The sequence below is a fragment of the Zootermopsis nevadensis genome, unplaced genomic scaffold, assembly GCF_977971745.1.
Source record: "Zootermopsis nevadensis isolate Lab colony 2312 unplaced genomic scaffold, Znev_1.0 Znev_ptg000025l, whole genome shotgun sequence".
Taxonomy (NCBI): Eukaryota; Metazoa; Arthropoda; class Insecta; order Blattodea; family Termopsidae; genus Zootermopsis; species Zootermopsis nevadensis.
In genome coordinates, this window is record NW_028259157.1 from 8,161,784 (window position 1) to 8,185,561 (window position 23,778).

General features: G+C 37.7%; 1 long non-coding RNA gene across 2 annotated transcripts in view; it reads right to left on the minus strand.

Annotated features, from left to right (window-relative positions):
* LOC147872636 (uncharacterized) overlaps positions 1 to 23,778 on the minus strand; it is a 225,448-nt gene that overhangs the window by 35,406 nt on the left and 166,264 nt on the right. For both annotated transcript variants that reach the window (XR_015537103.1, XR_015537102.1), the window contains exon 3: positions 1,339 to 1,421. This is a non-coding gene — a long non-coding RNA (uncharacterized LOC147872636). The remainder of the gene's footprint in view (positions 1 to 1,338; positions 1,422 to 23,778) is intronic.

Below are 23,778 nucleotides of genomic sequence, written 5' to 3' on the forward strand. Positions count from 1 at the left end.
TACGGACTGGACGACAGGGGTTCGATTTCCGACGGAGGCAGAGGATTTTTCCTCAAGCCTCCTATCCAATGGGTACCAGGGTCCTTCCCCCCAGGGGTAAAGCGCGGCCGGGACGTGACGCTGACCACTCACCCCCATCAAGTGCCGAGGTTAAAAAATGTGTAGGAGCTATATGTCATCTCCCCCCAAGCGCCTACATGGCGAAAAGTGGGACAGCATTACTTTACAGCTTTGTGGGCATTTTTAAAAGCGGCTTAATATTACTTTAGCAAAATTACATGACACTTTACCCTAAACGTTTCAATTTTTTAACAATACAAGAAGAAATCCGTTTTAGTCTACGTTTACAGATGAAAAATGCATACAGCGCTCCTCGTGTATATTTTTAAAACGAGAAAACAGAGTTCAAACAGACCGGATGTTGTCTGGCCGAAATAATAACAATAATGATGAAATCTACAGATGAATAGATTGTGAATATCTAAGAGAGAGTAATGAATGTTACAAGACAATCAATCCACGCCTCATGTGGTGACTGCTAGCTTGTGGAACAGTTTCATTCAGTGGGACATAACGATGGACTTGCATGGAGATTTCCTCAGCAGATAACTAACGTAGCAGTAATCAATGGCAACAACAAAGCAGCGACAGACTATACTTTTCGAAGTTAACATTAGATATGTTGTCAGCTGAAATATATAATTTTCCATTGCTTAATGAACCGTACAATTAATCGAAGCGTAAATGCATAATGAACGCAGGAGTATGCATACGCCTTCAAAAGTAGGCGCAGACGGGACGCTATAACTGAAGTAATTTCCAGGTTCGTTCTGTATTAATGAGGTTACTGATGTCACAAGTTCTGTACTACAAGTAATCCTGCAGCCAATGTTATCAAACTTTCTGGGCTCGCGGTGAATGGCTGACTCTCAGTCAGTCTCACTTCCGATCATTAAACGTTGTGATATATTAGAAGAGACGTGTAGTCTGCTAGAAGAATGTCGACGTTTTAGAGGAGCTTGTTGCCTCAATCGCCCTAATAATTAAGAAGATCAGACAAAAACCGAGGAGATAAAACTTTTACGATTTCGGAAGTTTTTAGCAGAACACGCAGAATAAGAAATTAATATACAAAAAAATCAAACACATGTATTAATTAAATTATAAAATAGACGGAAATACGATACAGTGGGAAAACCATCTGCAAAAGAATGTATAAAACGGCATTCCTAAACAAAGCTTTAACTATAAAGTTTCTGGTAAATGAGACATAAGGATGACCAAGGAAGAGATAGAGTGGTGTACAAATTAGGCCAGAAAAGGCAATTCTCTACTCACCGAACTGAAGAAGTGGGGAATGTCCTGAGTACGTCAGAATTTTGTGTTGGGCAGTTCGCTGCGCAAGCATCCATACCGAATATCTGAAAGAGATTAATGTTTCAGAACTTAATTTTAAATCAGAACAGGTTACTGGCCTAATTCAAGATTATTGAAGGAATTACAGTCATTGAACGACGTTTCCAGCAACATTATCGACCACAGAAGAGGACTTGAACTACCATCTGAAGACGGCGTGTTTTATCGTAATGTTGTTCTTCTGGTAGTGTAGACTTATCGGTAGTTGCCAGCGTTTAGGAAGAACATTCTGTCTCCATCTTCAACCATGAATATGAAGATGTGTGAAGATGGATGTCTTCTCGGTTGTTACGTGTAGTCTGGTATAAGTTTACCGACGATTCAGAAGTCCTTACTGCCTTCATCATCAGGGCGATGAAGACAGCCATCTTCATACTCATCGCCGTGAAGATCTGAAATCCTACTAAGATGATGTGTTTCTCCGAAACATTCTGGATTGAAGATTGAGGCAGCATGTTCCTCCGAAACGAGTCTATATGGGGCCAAAACTCAGAAGAATGTCTTTATCCTTCCCGTCATGCTAACCTCAAATTTCATATGTATAATTGCAGTCCGTCCTTACAAGATGCAATAAGAGATCGAGTTGAAAAGCACGTTTCTAGAGATCTGCATTCCGTTTCTCGGTGTCGTATAATGCAATGTATTTTAAGCTATGAATTCTGTGAACCGGTTTTGTAAACAGGATCGGAACGTGTCGAATAGGATCTCGTTACTGCTTCTATGATGTCAATTCGAGGGTCGCACGCAGACCCTGGGAAGCAGCGTTGTGCAATGTGCCAATTACCACACACACACACAAGGTTTCTCTTGCGACTCCCGTCATCAACACATCCCTTACTTTCCGCTTCGTACCCCCCCCCCCACACACACACACCCTCTAAAACCCCATAACCTATACTTCGTCCTTCTGCTAGTTGGTGCTTTTCCCCAGGTCCCCCGTTGAGTGGTATAGCAATGGGATGCGATGCCATGCAATCGATACTCTTCATGTCGCATCCCATCTCGCTCACTTGTTTTTTCTCCCCTCCTTTACCCTCGTTTCGTCTCACCATTATTCCCTTTCACTGTGTTCGTGTGTCTAACCTCCCCCCCGCCCCCGTGTCACCGGCAAGTCAATTTCCGTAGCCATGCGGACACTGCAACTAATTACGCACGGGCTAGATCAGTTCAGCGGAGTTGAACAAGATTCATGGCCCTCAGCCTCACCCTTGTACGAATGTGTATGACGTCCGTGGAATTGTTCCCTTGATCGATTGATTCATAAATACGGCGACGGCATTGATCAACGTAGGCCTCTGACACACTTCCGGTGTATTTATTGCACTTAATACAAAATGAAGCGTCTTAATATTTGCATTGTTTTCCGGAACTTTGATATTGATTTGGAAAAAAAAAAAATTAAAAACGTATTTACCAATAATGTTATCTGAAAATCAAAATATTATATTTAAAAAAAATTATCATAATTTCTATAAGTGATGATCTAAAGGGCGTGGCGGAGTAAGAATTGTTTCGAGATAAGAAAATCTCCAACACATGATTTGCATCAATTTCTCTTTCTTCATATTTCTCCGGTATTTCGCAAAATAACAGAGTTGTTCTCCGGATCCTCCATGACCCCTAACTTATGAGACATGCATAATGCTACCTTTCCCCTTTGAAATTGGTTGCCTGCGTCAGAAGCCATTTCTGTCCCCAAGAACAATGGCTCCACTCCATATGGGGTACAGTTTCTCAAAGTTAACGTCACAACTGCCAGATTGGTTCCTTAAAAATTCAAAGCTGATTCCTAATACATCATATTACGTGCTCTAACGTATTTTAGAAGCGCTCATATAAACACCGAGAATATGACACATTATTATAACACTTCGTCCAAAATGAAAACTGTCCGTTTCTGTCCGCCTGAGCAGAAATATTTCGAATGCAAATGTTCAGTTCATAACGCCGTCATCTCTCGCTTTGCCTATCACGTAATTGGTATATTAGAATTAAAAATAAAATTAATCATAATCTTGCTAATTACTTTCTTTAAGAGCGAAATTGTAATAACATACTTCAAAAATACCAAATCAAACGTATAATTATCTAATGATGTCACAACTCTTATTTTATAATATAAGAATGGACAGACAGACTAAAGTACAATAAATATTATTCAGACCAGATATCTTACTTGATATTTATGTAAATTTTCAGCTGAGTTAAAATACTTTGTAGTATTTGTTTCGATTTACTATTTAAAAAATGAGAATTTAATAACGATCACAGGCCGACGACATTACAAAAACACATCAACATGATACAAATGTTGATGTCGGGTCTTCTGAGATGTAACTCCGTCTGAGAAGACACGAAACGATTCGAAGGAATACACTGCCTCCATATTTGATGTTGAAAGTAATAAGGACTTTGTCTTACTTGAATTCGTACAGCACGCACTAACACTGCTGTGCGTGGTACCATCTCAAAGTATTCTGTCTGAAACGTAATTATATACATACGTGCATACATGTGTACGTACTTTCTGATTAATAAACTTCGCCTTCTTGGGGTCTCCATATCAGTCAAAACACTAACGCAGCACATTTGTTGTGTCTGCAGATATCCTACTTACCTTTCGCCTGAAAGTCGAAAAGTTACGCATCAAGTCTTGTATAATGCCAAAAGTTAAGGAAAAAAGCGAGGCAAACGACGCGTGACTGTGTATATATCATTTACCTTTTTATGAAAGGAGGGAATAATATCATGTTTGAAACGGACGAGAAACTTCTTCGTTCCTTAAGTATTTAGCCATTCTCCCCACGAAGGCAGAGAATGCAACGCTCTCTCTCTGAGGCCAAGCTAACTAAAGCAAACTACTCTTTCCAAGTACGGCACAAACGATGCCTCTTGCGAAAGCAGTCATCGGCCTAGGTCGAGACTAAATGATTCGTGTAAAAGAATAAATAAATGCGATTCTGTGGGTAGTAAACAGCCTATAAGCCTCAGTTTCAGTTACATAAAAAGACTGTACCAATTCATCTTCAACTTGATCACTTGGGACAGTGTTAGATCTACTACGCTCTGGACTCCTGTCTAATTTTCTGTTATGTGTTGAATTCAAATGCGTTTCAAAACACGCAACAGTAACAGAAGTGCCCGTTAAACCCTATTTTGCCATATCGTTTCCCAAGCCTCTACTTTATTCTAAAAAACTGAGTAATTAAAAATCCAGTTATTTAAAATGCGATGATTAATTATGCGTCATCTTGTATTGGACTATGATCTTACTCGGAAAAAAAGAACACCGACGAGGACATTTAAGAACGTGCTGATGAGAATTTTTGAACCTACGGGAGAAACTAGCATAATGACGAGCTTACAGTTAGAACGATTAGGCTAAATTCGTAAAAACTCTATGGAAAAGAATTATTTTCGAGAAACCGAAAGTAGGTTCAACTGATCAAAATCTTCCTTTCCTTTTTTTTTCAAAATCCGAATGTTCATCACATTAATGTCTTGGACTTGAGGTTTTTTTTACGTCTGTGAGTACCAAGATGGCTGTCTTCGGGGTTGTAGCGTCATGCAGTCTGGTAGAAGTTAACCAAAGTTTCGGACCTCTTTGCTCCCTCCATCTTCAGGGCGATGAATGCGTGCGCAACAGCAACCAACGCTCCCTATACTGAACCGGATGAATCCAATCCTCCAGACCCATTTTAATGTTATTTGTTTTTCTACAGAATTAACGCTTCTATCACGTCAGTTCAAAGTTAACTTCAAAATGTCGAAATGACGAATACAAATGTGTATGTTTAATAGCCGGGGAAAGTATCCCACGGCGAACACCAGAAGAGTGTCTTCGAACACTGAACGGTCCCCTTCCAAATCCTCAACCTAATCGCGTTTTAATGGCATCAGAGGACACACGTATTTAGTTTGGCCTATTACGAGCCTATAACTTAAGAGTATATCAACACGGTATCGAAACTAAACAACATGACTAATTGGATGTCCTTTGTAGCTTTAGAATTAGTATAATGACATTAAATATTTGTTCAGTCGGCAAAAACCAAACAAGAAATAAAATCCTGTGTTCACTAATTCAGAATGTACGTCTGAAGAAAGTCTGGGTTTTCAGCTACACAAATTTGTTCTACTGTGTGGAAACACCCCCGTCCCACCCCAGGCTCTCACAAAACAGGAAACGAAACAAAGGATTTTTTTAACGGGGTTGCATGGATTATAAACAACTAAACTGAGGCAAGTCTTCAGCGAACTCGGCGATGCGAATTCCGATTTTTGTTATTATTAAAACTCGATTTCCGGTTTTGGGCACGTTAACAATTTACCGTATGTGTTATCTTTTATTTGCGTTGTAATTTACAAGCATGCTCTAGCAGCTCAAACACGTAACTGTCAATAGTGTCCCCGTGTTATTTGCAGATCTTTACTCGTTTCATCTCGCAGGGTTTTTTTTAAAAAGCACGAGAGTTCATGAAACATTTTACAGAAGAAAACTGACCTTCACATACTGAATGCGTAAAATAATTAGTCTAATACTCACAAACATAGCGTGGAGTTGCACACCTACCTCCATTCGACCAAATAACGTAAACTACAGGAAGAATTATGTGACCCTTGAGCGTTTATTTTGAGACTGAGTCATGAAAATTCTTCTGTGTCCTTCTCAGTGCCGACAGTCTAAGCAATGCAGAAGGACACTACGATAATTTATCGTATTCAAAGTTAGTATCCAACTATTTACGGTGTGGTTGAAGCAAATCACAATTTAAAATATTTTCCCTCTCAAACCAAATTGCATTTCGGGGGGAAAGCCAATTAAAATAACTTAACGCGTTCCAGAGTTTCAGGCATTAAGCTGGGTCAACACGGGAGTACATAGCTAATTCCTGCTCAATTTAGCGTAGCAAAGTCGCCGTGGAGGGTTATGCTGCTGAGGACTGTAGGCTGAAAATGTACATTCATGTATAATAAAAGCAAGATACATTTCAACAGTTGGAAACGCCATAAGATTACATACGAATAAATCTTGGTATACGTACTTGAAATTACATCAAATAACACTTAACCCAGTGGTAAAATATGTTAGAGCAACAAGGATCTAAGCGATGTAGCGTGAAGAACACCTTTGCAATATCAGTGTGCTCCAAAGAGTATACACATGCAGGAAGGGGAAGGTCCTTGTACCCAACAAACGAAAATATTTTAGTCTAAGAAACGGAACAGAATATGAAACTAGGGAAAACTGGTGGGAATTTCTCAATGTTTAATTACAACTTGCCTGATACTTCGTACAGGAAAGTTTAAATGCATGGAAAGTTTGATTTTAAAAACTCCAATATAGTTATTGTTGTAAGATAATATTAAAACGGATCATATAAACACGTGTTTTACACCGAGGTAAAAGCAAACTTTTATGTGCCTTTATGTGTGTCAAATAAGCGGAAAGCAGCTTTTACTATGTCTGACCTAACCAGAGATAAACTCAACATAGAAGTTTTTTTACTATTAAAATCAAGTACATTTAAGCGTTCACAATTACAGTATCCACTAGGTCTCCTATCAATTTGTAAGTCTGACTTTCGCAGAATTTATTTTTTCCTAAATGGCCAGTTTGTTAAACTTCGCTGAGCACAAACAGTTTTCGAAATGTTATGATTTGTATTTAGCGAGTGTCTGTCCAGCGGAGGCGATGAAACTCCAGTTCTGTCCTTACAGCCATATATGATTCGTTGTCGAAGCACCGTGAGGATTAACTGAGGAAATCTTCCTTAAAAATGTATGAAATACTTCTCTGGTAGAGAGTTAAGTCAGAGAAACTTGAAATGGTCGTCAGAAGAAGAGACGTCGATGTGCTCTTTGGTTCCTTTTACGTAATGACCTCATGACAAAAAAGATGAAGATGATGATGATGATGAAGAAGAAGAAGAATAGGAGAGGAATAGTCATTCGTAAAGCAAAATCCACGAAGACAAAAACGAAGGAGCTCTTTTATATTGCTGATCATAACAGAGACGTGTGTGTAGATGGCGTAGGGTACTTGAATAGGCCTATATTTTACCTCACTCCTCCATTTCTGCGAGGTCAGGTCAGCGCTCTGCGGATTGCAGAATATTAGGGTTCTTCAAAAATGTACTTTTGGATTTCTTTCGCTTACATTACGTTGGGCCGAGTGAACACATTTTTTAAATGTACGCTCATTATTTAAATTAAAAATTTTATTAGCTGAGATTCATAACAGTAATCAAGGAGTATGTATAAGGTTCTTACGCAACTCCTTGACGGCAGGATTACGTTCCTCTGCATATTGTACGTAATAATTTCGGGACTGAATTTAAGGCAGCGTTAATACTGGTGGTGTCTTTGTGGCTTTAAATGGAATACTTCAGATACGCCACGCCATGTGCTTTTATTAATTTTCCATGAAAATATTTTCTGTTTGCAACGAATTATGAAACAAGTGTATTGGTACTGAACATTTTCTTCTCCTCCCCGCCAAATCGAAGCTCGTTTATTCTTCCACGCAGACCAAAATAAACAGACACGTTAAGCGGTAGTCAGACCAACAAAAGTGGTGGAGACCCTTCCTTAATATTTACAGTGTAGTTCGTACCTTGGAGTTGTTGGTTGTTTTTAATCTCGGACTCGTAATCCGAAACCACGTGTGATATTTGTATGGTCGTTACCTCATATTTACATCCCACGATAAGGAATAAATCGCGCCGCGTTCAAGTCCTTTTGCCTTATCAGGTTTCACTTTGTATGCTTCTTACTTAACGGATGATTCACAAGTTCCTTCCCCAATGTATCGCAAACAATCTATTCACTCCTTACGAAGTACAGAACTGACAACCTAAATTCGGATATTTCTATTACGCAGATTAATTTATCGACAAATCATAATGCAAACATATTTGCAGAGACTCTTGTTTTATGCAGGCCGATTCACTTCTCGAATTATACGGAGTGTCCGATCCCAAATATCCCAGATGACTACCACAAAATATAGATACAGAATATGTATAAAGTAATTACATTTGGAATTTTACCATGACACTTTTAATATAAATTTCTGAATTTCGTCACAAAGTCTTAAAAATATTCACAAACCTGTGCTTAATGTATTTAAAAAGGTTTAAATAAATTTTAAGTTTACATTGCGTGCGAAAGTAAAATATACTTGTGTAAGCCTGCCACTGATTTGTATTTAAATAAAATATAAAAATATGTTTGAATGACATTCACATTTGTGTGTGCTTGTAAATGAAAAATATTAGTCAATTGAATAAAAATTTTCTTGGATATTATCCATCGTCTAATAAATATAAAACGTAAAACGACGTTTCGGAGATGGGACTCTATCTCCGTCTTCAGGTTCCTACACAGTTGGGCCCACTAGATAGAGCTATCTCCGGAGATAGGGATTAGCTCTATCTAGTGGGCCCAACTGTGTAGGAACCTGAAGACGGAGATAGAGTCCCATCTCCGAAACGTCGTTTTACGTTTTATATTTATTAGACGATGGATATTATCCAAGAAAATATTTATTCAATTGACTCTTCACCATCGTCAAGAAGTTTTAGATTTGATATGAAAAATATTAGTTAAGATTCTTCAATTATTTACAGATACTGTTTTAAATATAAGCGTTGAAGAGACGGGAATACAATTAAAAATGATATGTAAGACTCGATTTGGAAGGAGATGGAGGTAGCACGTTCCACCGAAACGTCAATATCTACCTACAAGTCCACGTGGCGTTACTAACATCAACGCTTCATGCCTTTTGCGAACGAAGTTAAATTTTAAGCAGCGTTAGAATGCAGTTCACTGTCAACTTATTTCTCTTACGACAATTGTAGATTTTCCAATGATCAAGTTGCTTCGATTCGCCCTTAATATCTACGGAACCCGGAGGTAAATTTAAGCACCCCACGAGACATATAATCCAGACAGAAGACAGAGTCCAATAAAAATTTTTAAATAAAATATTTCTGTGACCGGAAGCTAAATTTACACGTATTCTTTGGTCATTAAAATTCTCTGAAATTAGTATAACTTGATGTAAATTTATGATGATATTCTTCGGTGTTCTGGTGCCATGTGGACTGATCGGTACACGCCAGTGTTTCGAGGAAGCGTACTGTCACCATCTTCAGACCTTAAGACGGAAACAGTACGCTTCTCTGAAGAGTTGGCATCTCCCGGTAAGTCCGCACGGCGACAGAACCCTGAAGACCACCGTCATCATGTTATTTGTTCGAGAAAACTGCTTTAACCACTCTAATACAAAGCGAGACTTTAGATTCTCACGGCGCGTATGAAGACTGCTGTCTTCTGGGATGGTGCGCCATGTAATATGCTAGAAATTGACCGACGTTTCAGAGATGCTTACTGCCTTCATCACCAAGGTGGTCAATTTCCACCAGAATACACAGGACACAGCCATCTTAATTTCTACTACAACCTCTCGCTGTTCCAACGCGACAAAGGTTTCCAAGGAGAATCTACAAGATAGATAAGCGGAAATAGCTTTGTGTTCTTGTGCTGGAGTAAGTTTGCGATGTCATCCCTGTGTAATAAAATTGTTGTTACTTGCTTTGGTTCCGGCCCCTTACCTACGTTCCAGTTCTTGGAATTGCTCTTAAACAGTGGGATGACTTGACAGGAAACGAGGCGCTACTGACAAGGAAGTCAGTCTTGTGGCAATGTTTTGTGAATGCTAATAATGTGCCATTACTCACTTGTTTTTCTTTTTAATTCAAAGGCATTCAAATAAACCGATGCCAGGAGAGTTAATTTTCATTTTTCTTATATAACAGAACCAAGCTGGATGTTCGTTCAGGGAGACATTTTGTACACAGCATGAAAATGGTTAAATATTAAATCTTCTAAAATAAGCATCCATATATATATATATATATATATATATATATACAACACTGGAAAATTTTATATAAACACCACGAAAATGCATTACAAAGAAAGAAATACGTAATATCAGAAATTAATAAAAATTAAAAATTTCAAGAGCTCTCCTACCGAAACAAATACCACATTCAGTCTCATATAATTTATTCATTCACTGTTCAGTTAAGCTTTGTTGATCTTAAGACTTAACTGTTCACGTTATGATCGAGATGACTCTCTCCGGCTATTTATACATAGGCCTATTTACTTTGAGAAACTTCGTCTTTTTACATAAACATCAGTGAAAACAATCTCTCCTACCAAGATGGCTGTCTTCTGGGTTGTGATGCCGTGTAGTCTGGTAGAAGCTTACCGACGTTTCAGAGGTCCTTCCTTGCGATCAGACTAAATGGCGCTCCAACCCAGAAACCAGCCATCTATGTACTCACCGCCTTGAGAACCTTAAGTCACATTATCTTAAAATAAGCCATGACAGCTTCCGTTCTTATCCTTCGCAGTACTTGAAACTTACGTAGTTGAGGAAATATTATTAAATACGCTAAGATAAAATAAAACAACATTATTTTCTGGGGAAATTTTAAATGCGTAGTTTTCATCCCGTATAAATAAATACCTGCTAAACATATGAATTAATACTTATAAATAAGATAAAATATCCCCATCAGGATTTCCTTTCACTATGGATTAACAATAACTGGGTTTTGTACATACAAGCTGTCACGCAGTGGCTTTGTTTGATGATGATGCAGCATTTACTGCAGTTAGAAATCTACGGAATAATTTATATTAACAAAAGTGAATAATAATAGAAATCCTGCAAACAAAAATCAAATAATCCTGAATGAAAACAATGCTACTATTCTCTGAGCATGGAAAATTACATACATATAAAATTCTAGAAAGCCTGGTGGGGGGCAGCAGAACGTATTGGCCATTATATCGAAGGCTCGACCTTCTGGTAACCCGGCAACGTAATTAAATTTTATATTTACATGCAATATAAAATTTTCAACAGTTATGGTCCCTTTACTTGACTATAGACATTAAAAAAGTGTTTCCGAAAGCACCGTTGCGGGTGGCAATGTGATTTGTGTTAGGAAGACAACGCAATCACGTTGCCTTCTAGCCATCCGACCTGTTGTGGAGTGAATGACGACGGTGGGTGCCAGCCGAGAATGCTGTTAACGAAACTTCGTACTACCCAGGGAAGCTACAATCCGCCTTCAGCAGCTACTCAGTCAGAGAGTAAATAGATTTAGTCGTCTTTTTTTCCGCCAAATAGACCAACCTTCCACATTCACGATCATTCAAATGACCAACAAAATGTTCATAAATCTTGCACCAAACGTTCTAAAACATAGGTATCTGAACGAAGTATAAAATAAATAAAAATGTTCTACGTAACTCAAGTATCCGGCCATTTAGGAAATAATCTTCTAGATTAATATCAGGAAATGCATAACTTACTATCTTTTGTCATATAATGTGATATATTGATTACAGATTGTATTATATTGTCATGTTATACATATACTGCACTGTCTTGTATTACGTTCTGTCTCATTATACACTCTTCTGCAGATCTTGAACGTTCAACTGCGTGAGTTAGCACACCATTTGCTTGCAGTCACACCCGGTGTCTGATTAAAAATTATTTATTGTTTATTTCTGTCTTAATAACCAACTTTAAACCAGAGAAAACGAATTAAAAAGGACAAAAAGAGAAGTATGAGAGAAAAGAAGGATAAATATATTTTAATTATTTTATCGTAGCAGTCCGGCATTTTCCGTGGGATAATTCAATAATTGAAATATCCCCATGACAGGTTACGAGCCTGGGTAAGTCCACTGATAAGGACAAAATAGTGATACAGGCATACCTCATTTTATTGTGCCTCGCAGATACAGCGGGTTTTTTTCTTCTTCCAAATTGCAGGTTTGTGGCAACCCTACGTCGAGCAAGTCTATCGGCGCCATTTTTCCAACAGCATGTGCTCACTTCGTGTCTCTGTGTCACATTTTGGTAATTCTCGCAATGTTCTCGCATTGTTTATTTAGACATAATGCTACTGCACACTTAATAGACTACAGTATAGTGTAAACATAACTTTTATATGCACTGGGAAACCAAAAATTTCGTAACTCGCTTTATTGCGGTGATCTGTAACATAACCCGCAATATCTCCGAGGTATGCCTGTACTTGTATTATTCGCAACCAGTTAATTCGTAAAACATTATTAACTAATTTAATCTAAAAGAGATATCCACTACAAGTTCCCAGCGATTCTAATTTTAAAATTACTAATTAATTCTACTTTAGAAAAGCTCAGCATACGTTTAGTTGTTAGGTACACATGTAAAACGCTTAATAACCAACAACACTTCCATACCACATGATGTTTCAGCATAAGTTTTGGAAGCTATGGTCTACAACAGTTTGTTCATGAGACATTCGTTATGTTGGTGGGAAAACGTATTAAGCCAACGTTTGCTGTAATTTTATTAGTAGCAAACAAAAAAAACAACATTACGTCTGAAGAGAATGTCGCATTACATCTCACTTCCAAAGATGTGGATGTAAGACGACTGACAACGGACAAAGTTGTCACAGGGTTTGTGTGGCATGGTGGTCCGAGCCTCCGTCAGGGGAAGAAAAACAGAAGTGAAGTTCCAACTAGTCAAACGACGGCGACCTCTCTACAAAGCTTCAGACGGGCAGATGTTATCAAAGCCTTTCTCACTCCTACAAGACGAATTTTCAACCGGCACGTAACGAGGAACGAAGTTTGGTTCACAACAGCGCGCAACATATGAAACCAAGAAGTTATCCTGGCACAAGGGATTACACCAAAAAAAGTGTGTGGCTTCCTTCTCAGACCCTAGAGACATCCGAATACTAACAACTACGTCACGATGTTCGATAAAAATAATAAAGGGAAATAATATTGACAACAACAAACCAGCTTATTCCGAGAAGCCTTCAGTTGGAGCAAGTTCTTTCCAGCGAATGAAATAATTTGCACCGCCTACTGTGGATGAAGTTCCTCTATAAAGTTCGGACGTCCAGAAAGCAACTGCTTCTTATATCTACAGACATCAAGAAAGCGTATAATTCAGCTAGGAAGAAAGCATTTGGTGTTACAAAACAATCTTATTTCAAACGAAACCTATCGTAAAATCCGTTAGTAAGCATTGGTCACAAAACGATGACAGTCTTCAATAATATCGCGCCGTGTAGCCTTAAACACACTAACCGACGATTCAGAGGCGCGTACTGCCTCCATCGTCAGGGTTTTCATTATCGAAAGTTGCAGGTGATTGGTTAGGAATTCTGCTTCGTGATTCGAACATCCTGACTAAACATTTCGGTCCTGAGACCGGCTATCCCGAGGGTTTTGAGTTTTATTCTAGGTAAATACCTGGTTATTACCATAATGTAGGCCACGATTGCTTCCTTCCATATCATTTCCTATTCATCATTCATTAACCATTCTGTTATTAAACGCTGTACAGTCTAAGAAATTAAACAATTAGTTAAGTAAACAGAGAATACATAAAAGCTGGCTTTCATTTTGAATTTACTTCCAATTGTACTGAATGACACTGACTTCCCTGGGATCACATTTTAACAAAATATTGTTTTCGAGAAGCCAACGCCGAAACACTGCCTAGATTTGGACTTTACGTTGTGAAGTGTACGTGTGCATACGAAGTGAACGACCGGTAGTTTTTCAAGGTAATTTACGACTTCTTATGGACGGTAAGGAGGTTTAACATCTCTAGGAGAAGCGTCTCCGACTGACAGCCTCTGTGTCATATGCTGCCCTTTTTCGCGTTATATGTGAATTTGTATTCCATCTCAACTATAAAAATAACATTTTATATTATGTCATCTACTGAATGGGCACCTGTCCGATTTTAGAAAAAACTTTCCCTAGAATATTTTTTGCTTTTAAGTATAAGGAGAAAAAAAAACAGTCTTAATAATCACATGTACAACAGCACGCTCTACACGGCAGTAATTTCAAATGTCCTTAATTCCTGGGCTCTGTATCATTCAGTCTAAATGCATAGTGAAAAGTATCAACCCTTCAAAGCCAAATTGTAATTATATGTCCCATCTCTTCAACAATAAGCAACACTTCATTTTGTATTTATGAGTTTCACATGATTCCAAGTGTAACACGGATTATTTCTTTAAACATAACAAACCAGTCAATCTCTGTAATGAAGTGTGGTGTTTTCTTTGCGGTATGTACTGAATACTAATGTATCATTTAGACCTTCGGCTTCAAAGAGAGAAGGAATATTCAAGCAGGCGCGTGCATCTCTCTCTTATTTCAAGTGTGACATCATTTCTCGCTTTACGCCAGATTATTCTGGAAGCTGCTTAACTGTTTGGAACAGTCAGGCAGTGATTCAAAGGGTTATGGGTTAATTAGTTAAAAGTCGATTACCCTTTTACGCAACCAATATGGAACATACGTAATCACACAAAATAAACTCATTCAAAATGTCACGTTTCTGACGTAAACAAAATAACTGTGAGATTTTAGGTTTTCACGGCGGTAAAGTTTTTATATTGTTATTCTGGGCTGAGACGCCGTAAAGACTCCTAAAGGAGATCAAATTTTGGAGAAGCATACTGTCTCAAGAATCAGGTTCGCATCTAGTCTACCTTCTTGTTCACACAGCGTTACAACCCACAAAATTTTCGACAAATTAATAGTGGTTTACTGTTGTGTCACATAATATACAGGCTCTGTATATAGAAAGCAGATTACGGAATTAAATTAGTGTTGATTCTGGTATGTAAGCTCTTCATTTTAACTGGGTGTAGCCCTACATATTTTTTTATTTGTAAGCTACGATAGCTCATCCAGTAAAGTAGCTGACTACGTGCTGAACAGTTTGCTTTCCTGTCGAAGCAGTGACTCCCTTCTTCGCCACAACTTGCTGATGGCTCTTGTGTCTTCTAGAATACAGAAAATTGTGTCTATACGCCTCTGGCGCAAAACGAAATTATGTCTTTTGTTTATTTAAAAAGCGGCAGAGTGTTACTGCGGAGAAATTTGAGAAAAGTTTACATGATCTTACCAATCTTTAGTGCACAAAACTAGTCCTGATCATCGATAAGTATCATTGAGTGTAACAGAAAAAATATGATTATTATCTTCTTCGAGATGTAAATTCCATAAAGAAGAACGTTTTTGTTACAAATTTTAACTGCCAGGAAACTGGCTTAAAATGGAATTTGCATGAAGAAACTTACGTAAGCGCAAATTAACATTTTCGCCGTCTGAAATAACACCAGTTGATGCAGTTTAAATCAAAGGGAAATATTTACGGAAATGAAGCTTGTGATGTTTACATAACTCCCTGTTAAATTAATTGCATTCGTTCTCCAGTCATTTAAACTTGCATTTCATTTGATTTAAATGAACAGACAAACAGCAGTATAACTAGTCGATGTGTTGGTAAACAGCAAAATACTGATGTTAACGTGTTATAGGGCCCATACTTCACCGTGACATCTCACAGCGGAGATAAAAATTAACGAAGAAACACGGAAACCATAAAAACACATGTCCGGTTGATGTATAAAGTAAAATGGCTGTCCTTAATTACATTTAAAGTACTGCCAATGCTGTTCAGTGAAGCGATATCACTGGGATGCCTATAAATCGCGAATGGCGAGAAAGTGGTCACATCATATTTTAGTGCAGAGACCGGTCTAGATATTAATTACTTTTTCAAGATTTCGTTTTGTACCACTTATAACATGACAATAATATGTTTATCACTGATGTATCAGGTTCTCACAGCGTAGCATTTAAAAGATCAGTCTGCTATTTTACCATAGAGATACGTTTCGACTATTCAGCGATCATCAAGCCTATAACGTAATAAATCGTTTGCTACGTGATCCAAATCAAGCTTAGCCCGGAGCGTAATTCTAATGTGTTTTAACGCTTTCGATAGTAACAAGAGTATAACGAAGTCTGTATAGAGTGACACATGATATTAAGGAACGCAAACAACTCGTCCATAAAAAGATTTGTTAGAGTCTCACCATTAATTCAGCGCTAAAGTCTATGTTGTCTTCAGATGAATTAGCATCGTTAAACAACCTAAGGCTCAGAAAAAGCTATAGCCCTGAAGAACAATGCAGACGTCATTTCTTTGGAAACAAAAAGTTAGCTGGCAAATGTTTTTGTTTCGTCATCTCTGTCTTCTTTGTCCATCTGGACAGATACGCGTGTCGAAAAATTAGTGTAATGGATTTAGCTTCAATTATTTTATGTACATGTATCAAGGTACTTTTCATATATTTCCTTGTTTCTTAAAGTGTTTTCTGATAAGACACTCAGACATGTTTAGCAACGATGCTTGAGATGGAATCTGAACCAGCGGCCATATTTGTCTTCCTCATACCTTGTTGACAGGGAAAGAAAATAAACAGCACACGAACACTGCATGTTTATACTGTAGATGAAGGCGGTAGTCTTCTCTAAAATACCATCAACACAACTCACTTCCATACGACGCAAGCATCCAAGAGCATGTCAACTTTACCGTTGAATTACCATGAAAAAGTAGCTTTCAAAACAAAAAATACAATAAAAAACATCCTCAAACAAAAACCACCAATAGATATATATATAATCAATACAACTTACCAGGTATATACAAATTAAAATGTAAAGATTGCCCGTTAACATATATAGGTCAAACCGGCCGCACATTCACACACAGATATAAAGAACATATTGCAGCTATAAAACACAACAAAGATAATTCTGCATACGCCAAACATATTCTGAATACCGGACACGCATACAATACAATAACAGAAACAATGGACATTCTAAAAATAGTACAAAATAAGAGAAATAGAGATACAATAGAAAAATATCATATACAGCAAACATTTAAACAAAACATTTGCCTAAACGATAATAATATTTACCTTAATAACCCCATCTTTAATGCCCTTCAGATCCTTAACCCCAACCCCGACAACCACCTTTCACTTACTCTCCCTACAAGCAACCGCAATCAGTATTGAACCATGACTGTTCGGATACGTTAGTACTTCTAGACATCTCCAGACACATCAACGTGTCTATTCTCTCATCTTTGGTATCTTTTAATTTTACTTTCCAATTTTTTAATTATTATTTCATTTTGTTTTCTATATCCTTTCATATTCATAAGTGTTTCTTTGAATCATTTGCTTTGCAGACCGATGTAGAACATCAAAAGCATTCACTCCAAACAATACATTCGCTCCAATATGTGAAAATAATATGGATATGAGCATCACCAAAAAACTACACAACAGAAATTGTAGTTGAGTTTTAAGTTTATTGATATAATTTTACACCTGAAGATGGTTCGATGAAACCGAAACATATTGTAAAAATGTTCCAAATGTAAATCGATTATTCGATGTGGAACATAAAATGATAATTTAATTATCTTATTTGTAAATTTTAAATTTTAAATATAATTGTGATTAGACGGACAAAACCGAATAATTAATTTACCATGAAAAGTTAAACTCAGCTATAAAAATGTATTTGTTAGCCAGCAAAATGAACTTCATGTCTAACACAAACTTTATCGCAGATTCTTCCTATGCATTCTGTGCTAAGATTAAGACTCATGTTATTGTCCTTTGGGATGGAGGGATGCGTGCGAAACCTTTTATTCCGGGGATTGTGATTTTGAACTCGATGTTGACCTAAGCGTTTCCAAGTCCTTTATATGTGTATAGCTGTTAAATCTCCTAAACGTTCATAAAACGCGAAGAATAGATTTTCTCAGTGTGTTTCTTCGAAAGGAAGACATCTAATTCTCGTATAATATAGGCCTATTAGATAGGTCACGCTGTACGATATCTTGAACTAGTTGAAATTTTAAGTACGTATATGGAAATGAGACCTTCAGACAGAAATCCTCCTCTTGAAAATCCAAGTACACAACATCTGCTCTGTTATTACCTGTAGGTTTAACGCCAACTTCTGCTGCTGTCTTATAAACAGACACAGCGGATAAGCTGGGGCCTTTAACGGGGTAGACGTTGGTCTACGTTGCCCTAGCAGTAAGAAAATTCAGTTCAAACACCCTTCAAAGAAAACCCAACGCATAACCTAAACAAAGAGCAGATGATTAATGCCAAGAAAAAACATAACGGTAGACGTATATCAAGAAAACGCGTTTATGTGAATTGATGGTTGAAACTGTCCGATTTAATGAAAACCGAATTATCTTAATTTTTGGGAACAATTTCCAATATAAAATTTTATGAAAATTAGTCATTCCAAAACTGTTACGTGTGGACAAACAGGCAAGCGGCGAAGTAGTTTAATAAGTACTTCGGATGGCAACCAACGCGCAGAAAAGTTAATAAAAACTTAAAGTCATAGGAGATGAACAGATATTAATTTCTTAGCTACACACTCTACTTTTAAATATGGATGCCTTCAGCAAGATTAATCAAATACCGAACAATCATCTAAAACAAAAAGATTCTGCAACTATCACCACACACAGACCAATTTCTTTGCGGCTATCAGAATTCCATCTCCAAAAATTGCACCGCGCATTCCACGTATTGAGATAACATACGTACTAGTCCCGTTCTCCGTGTCGTGTTTCCTCATGCACACAGAATGCCATGCTTTTACTCTACATTGGATAACAAAACCTCAAGCAATGTTTCATCGGAACGACATCTGAACGGCTCCCAAAGCGTTACATTTCGTCTTTCAGTGTACTGAACGCCTCTGCCACAAAAATACAGAACAAATCATAAGCAAGATGAACAAGTGATAACAGAAAAAGCAGTCGAAGAAAAAGGTGAAATTTTAGAAACATCACTAACTTCCATATTCGTTATGTTGACTGGAATTATGGTTTTTGATGATCCATGTAGTACGAAAGAATTACACCGTCGTTTCGGAGGTGCTTGCTACCGCCATTACCAGGGCGATAGCAAGCGACTTGAAACGTCGGTAAACCTCTACCAGACATCAAGGAGTAACAACTGAGAAGACATCCATCCTTATACCCGCTGCCTTGAGAGCCTGTAATCCCAATACTGAAAATATTCTCTTGCATTATTCTATATATACCGTTCTCATCGTGTCTGATTAATAACTGAACTTTAACTGGAATTTGTACCAAATTTTCTATAACGTTTCATGCAAGCATTGTACTTTCCTTTGGTACAAACAGATGAGACACCAGATGGCGTTATTACTATAGCGGATCTGTAGGAGTCTGAGTGACAATACTCGTGTCAGTTTGAGGTCACAATGAGGTCAGCTTCAAGTCAATGTCACTACAATATTAGTCCGAGGGTTTGCCGGATAGAGGCCTTTGATGTTTTCAAGGTAATTCGATGATCACTTTTTTAAAAGCTTATTTCTGTCAATCAACAGGAATCTTGAGTGACAACACTCAAGTCAGTTAGAGGCCACAGACTGGACAGTGTCGTGTAAAGGTCACGACAATGTGGCATGAATTGTAATCCATCTTGCATCCATGTGAATCAAGATTTAAAGGTACTTTATTATGGTTACTCTATTACACCGCAATTTATTCGCTGTATTTTGTAGTTTCATTCTAGTCAATTTTGATGGATTATATGATTTTGCTAGTATCTGCTTAACAAGAAAGGGTATTCTCTTCTTAATTCAAACAGAAATCCCTATATGAATTCTAATACACCAAAATAATTTTGATTACACTGAAGTATCATAGCAAAACTTTCAATTACAGCCTGGTCTTTGTTTTACGTAAACTGCAGGGTCACAATAAACCACTAATCGCATTCTAAATTTTTCTGTAGGAATATAACGCTTTAGTATTCCACACAACTCTCCAGCACAATACCTGAACCATTAAATGCGATAGTGACAAACCACTTCCGAGAATATTTTTAATCTTTCCTTTAAGAGCTTGAAGGGTCCCTTCAATATCTGTTTCATATACAACACCATCGCCTTGCACGCGTGTTTCCACTGTTCCCTTGGTAATATTAGGCAGCCGTTAGACTTGTAGTGCTTATAAAATTTGATACATGCGAACATGGTCATAATGTGAAGTGAATAGCGTTGCATACGATTCGTATAGGGACCATCAATATGAGTAACACATTTACAACTCGGCTATAAATTTCAGAGTCTGTTCCCCGTGGAACGTCGTGAACTCGTAATACAATGAAGATTTCTTTTAATCCTGCAAAGTGAACGTAGAAACACGCCAAATTCGAGAACCGATATTTATCCAAAGATGATTGTGTTCTGGATTGTAGTGCCGCGTAGTCTGGCAGAAGTTTACCAACTTTTCAGAGGTCCTTGCTGCCTCCATCATCAATGACCCTGATGATGAAGGCAACAAGATCCTCTGAAACGTTGATAAACGTCTACAAAAATGGCGCTATAACGCAGGAGACAGCCATGTTCGTAGTCACCGCCGTGATAACCTTACATTCTACGCAATATTTACACAGTATTTGTACCTCCTCAGGTTCAGAGACTATTTTAGAATAGGCCATGCACACTCCCTTAAATTCCACAGCTAACTCGTTCGAAGTAATTGATTAACAGCGCCTAGTTTCACAGTAGAAGACTCAAGGTAAACTAGTAAGAAAACCCTGCTCACAGCTTAATTGCAAGGGACATACTTACATTCTCCTGGCAGATTTCCATTTAGTAGAACTAACTGATGTGCTATATGCCCTTTATGATTTTGTACAGCAAAGCAACTGAAAAAGATTTCCTTTATAGAACCTAAATTTTGATGTAAGCCAAGTCCGATGTCTCTTAATGACGACAAATATTCTGCTGCCTTAAAGTCGTTTCCTTGGAGAACATAAACATGATATTACAGCGGTCTTGAGCTGTAGAAATTCCAGACCTATTTCTCTGACCCTACAATCTTTGGGCTGGCTAATACACCGGGTGAATAGTCTTATTTCCCAGCAAAACTACATATTTAACGTAAGGCAGTGACTCTGGTTGGAACAGAATCAGAAAAAGGCTTCGCACAGGCGGAAGACAGCTACGTTTCGTTGTTTCAATCTCTCTTAACAGAGATCCATTAGATCACATACAGAGTTTACTTTTCCCTACTGGTTCTCTTACCCCATGGAACGTCAAAATATTTATCTACAGATGTCTGTTTACGTGCATAATCAACAAAATTACGATTCATGCAAAAATTTACGGTTAATTAATAAAATCAAACATCTTGTTGCTTTCTCAGTAATGAATTGGCAAAACTGTAGGACGAAGGACAGGTCATCAACTGTCTTCAGTGCAACAGCAGCTAATTAATTATATTAAGTAGCACTATAAAAACAATCTTATGTACAGAGTACGATCTCATGGGGAAAAAACTCTATATGACAGACAAGTTACAACCAAAGTAATTAACTAATATGCAAGGAACTTAGAATATCTAGCTCCTAAATACGTGTACACGTATTTATTTTTATCTTTGTTTTCTTCGTTTATCTCCTCAACATTTTGTTGTCTTCTTATTCGTCTAACATTAGCTTTCTGTCTCTCTGTTTGCCTTTTTATGAATCCATCCGCTCTCTTCGTGCGAGATCATTGAAAAAAGTGAAACTGTCCTATGTTAATTATGGGGTACTTTTAGCAAAATATAACAGAAAAATAACGAGACTGACGTCAGAATACCAACAGTCAGGAAAAAAATTAAAAATAGTTTGGTTCTTTGTGTTCTTTCGATACTACAATGTGTGTCGATTTCAAACTAAATTCTTATTGAATATTGACGCAACACAACAGAAAATTAGAAATTTATAAGTTTGCTTTATTATTCTATAAGAAATTATTGCTATTTTTTTCTCCAAACAGTTACAGTGGTGTGGAAACCCGGACGATACCGCAAACAATAGATTTTGACTAAAAGTCTGAGGATAGAAAAAAAATGCATAGTTAGAAGTTTCGTGAGGTACAAGCTACTCTTTACCAACATTAGCTATAAGCGTAATAAGTTATATGAAGCATGAGATAGGCGAAAAATACGTAGGCCTAAAAATATCACGAAGAATCCTTTTCAGGTAGAGATCCATTGCTAGACACAAGTGCAGATGGAAAAACAGTATTAAAATGGTTATTAAAGAGGTCGGTAGGAAACTGTAGATTGAATTCAGCTGGCTCAGGAGAGGTATCGGATTTTGTGAACACGGCTGAGAATTTCTGTACACGCTGAGTGAATATCAGATTTCAATAAGAAGTCTGTTTCACAAAGTTTGAAATGAAATCAAAATTGTAAGCCAACAAACTAATGTTTATATCAGTAAACGAAGTTCTATAAAATAAATGTGAACCACTGTTATAAAAGCCTTACACATTCTCTGTCACAAAAATTTATTATTCTATTTTACAACGCAGGATGAAAATTCTCATTTCGCAATGTTACAAAATATGGCACCATGAATACGTCGCAGTGCTCAGAAATATCATAAATTATGGTTGTCAGTACGATATTAATCATACCATTTATATTTACATGTAAATATGAGCTTGCGTATTAACGCATTTCCGGAATGCTATTAAAAGAATGTTAATACACAAACAGAACGTTCCATTTCGAATAAATGACAAATGCAAAAAGACACATTTCATTTATTAACAAGACAAGCAATGAATATGGCTGTCTAATGGGTTCCTGTGCCATGTAGTCTGAGACGATTACCGACGTTTCAGAGGTACCTGATTCTTTCAACGTCAGGACGATGAGACTCAAGTCATTATTATACTGACTTAGCTATCTCGGTCCATGTGGTATAACTAACTAACTAACTAGATGGCTTACCGAACCCGAAGGTTCATCACCGAATTAACCAAAGCCCTCCACCGGACCCTGTCCTGGGCCAACAAAATCCAGTTTCCTTCAACTCCTATCTCCCATAGATCCCGCCTGAGATTATCCTCCCATCTACGTCTAGGTCTCCCCAGCGGTCTCTTCCCTTCAGGTTTCCCAACCAGTACCCGGTGCACACCTCTTGTCCCATCCATGCGCGCTACATGTCCCGCCCATCTCACTCTTCTCGACTTAATCACCCTCACAATACTGGGGGAGCAGTACAGATTTTTAAGCTCGTCATTGTGCAGTTTTCTCCACGCCCCATCGTCTTCCCTCTTAGGCCCAAATATCCTCCTCAACACCCGATTCTCAAACACCTGCAATCTGTGTTCCTCCCTCTGAGTGAGAGACCATGTTTCGCACCCATACAAAACAACAGGCAATATTATTGTTTTGTATACTTTAATTTTCAGGTTCTTAGAAATCAGACGGGAAGACAAAATATTTTGGACTGAGAAGTAGCAAGCATTTCCGGAATTTAGTCTCCTCCTAACTTCCTCACAAGTATCATTTTGATT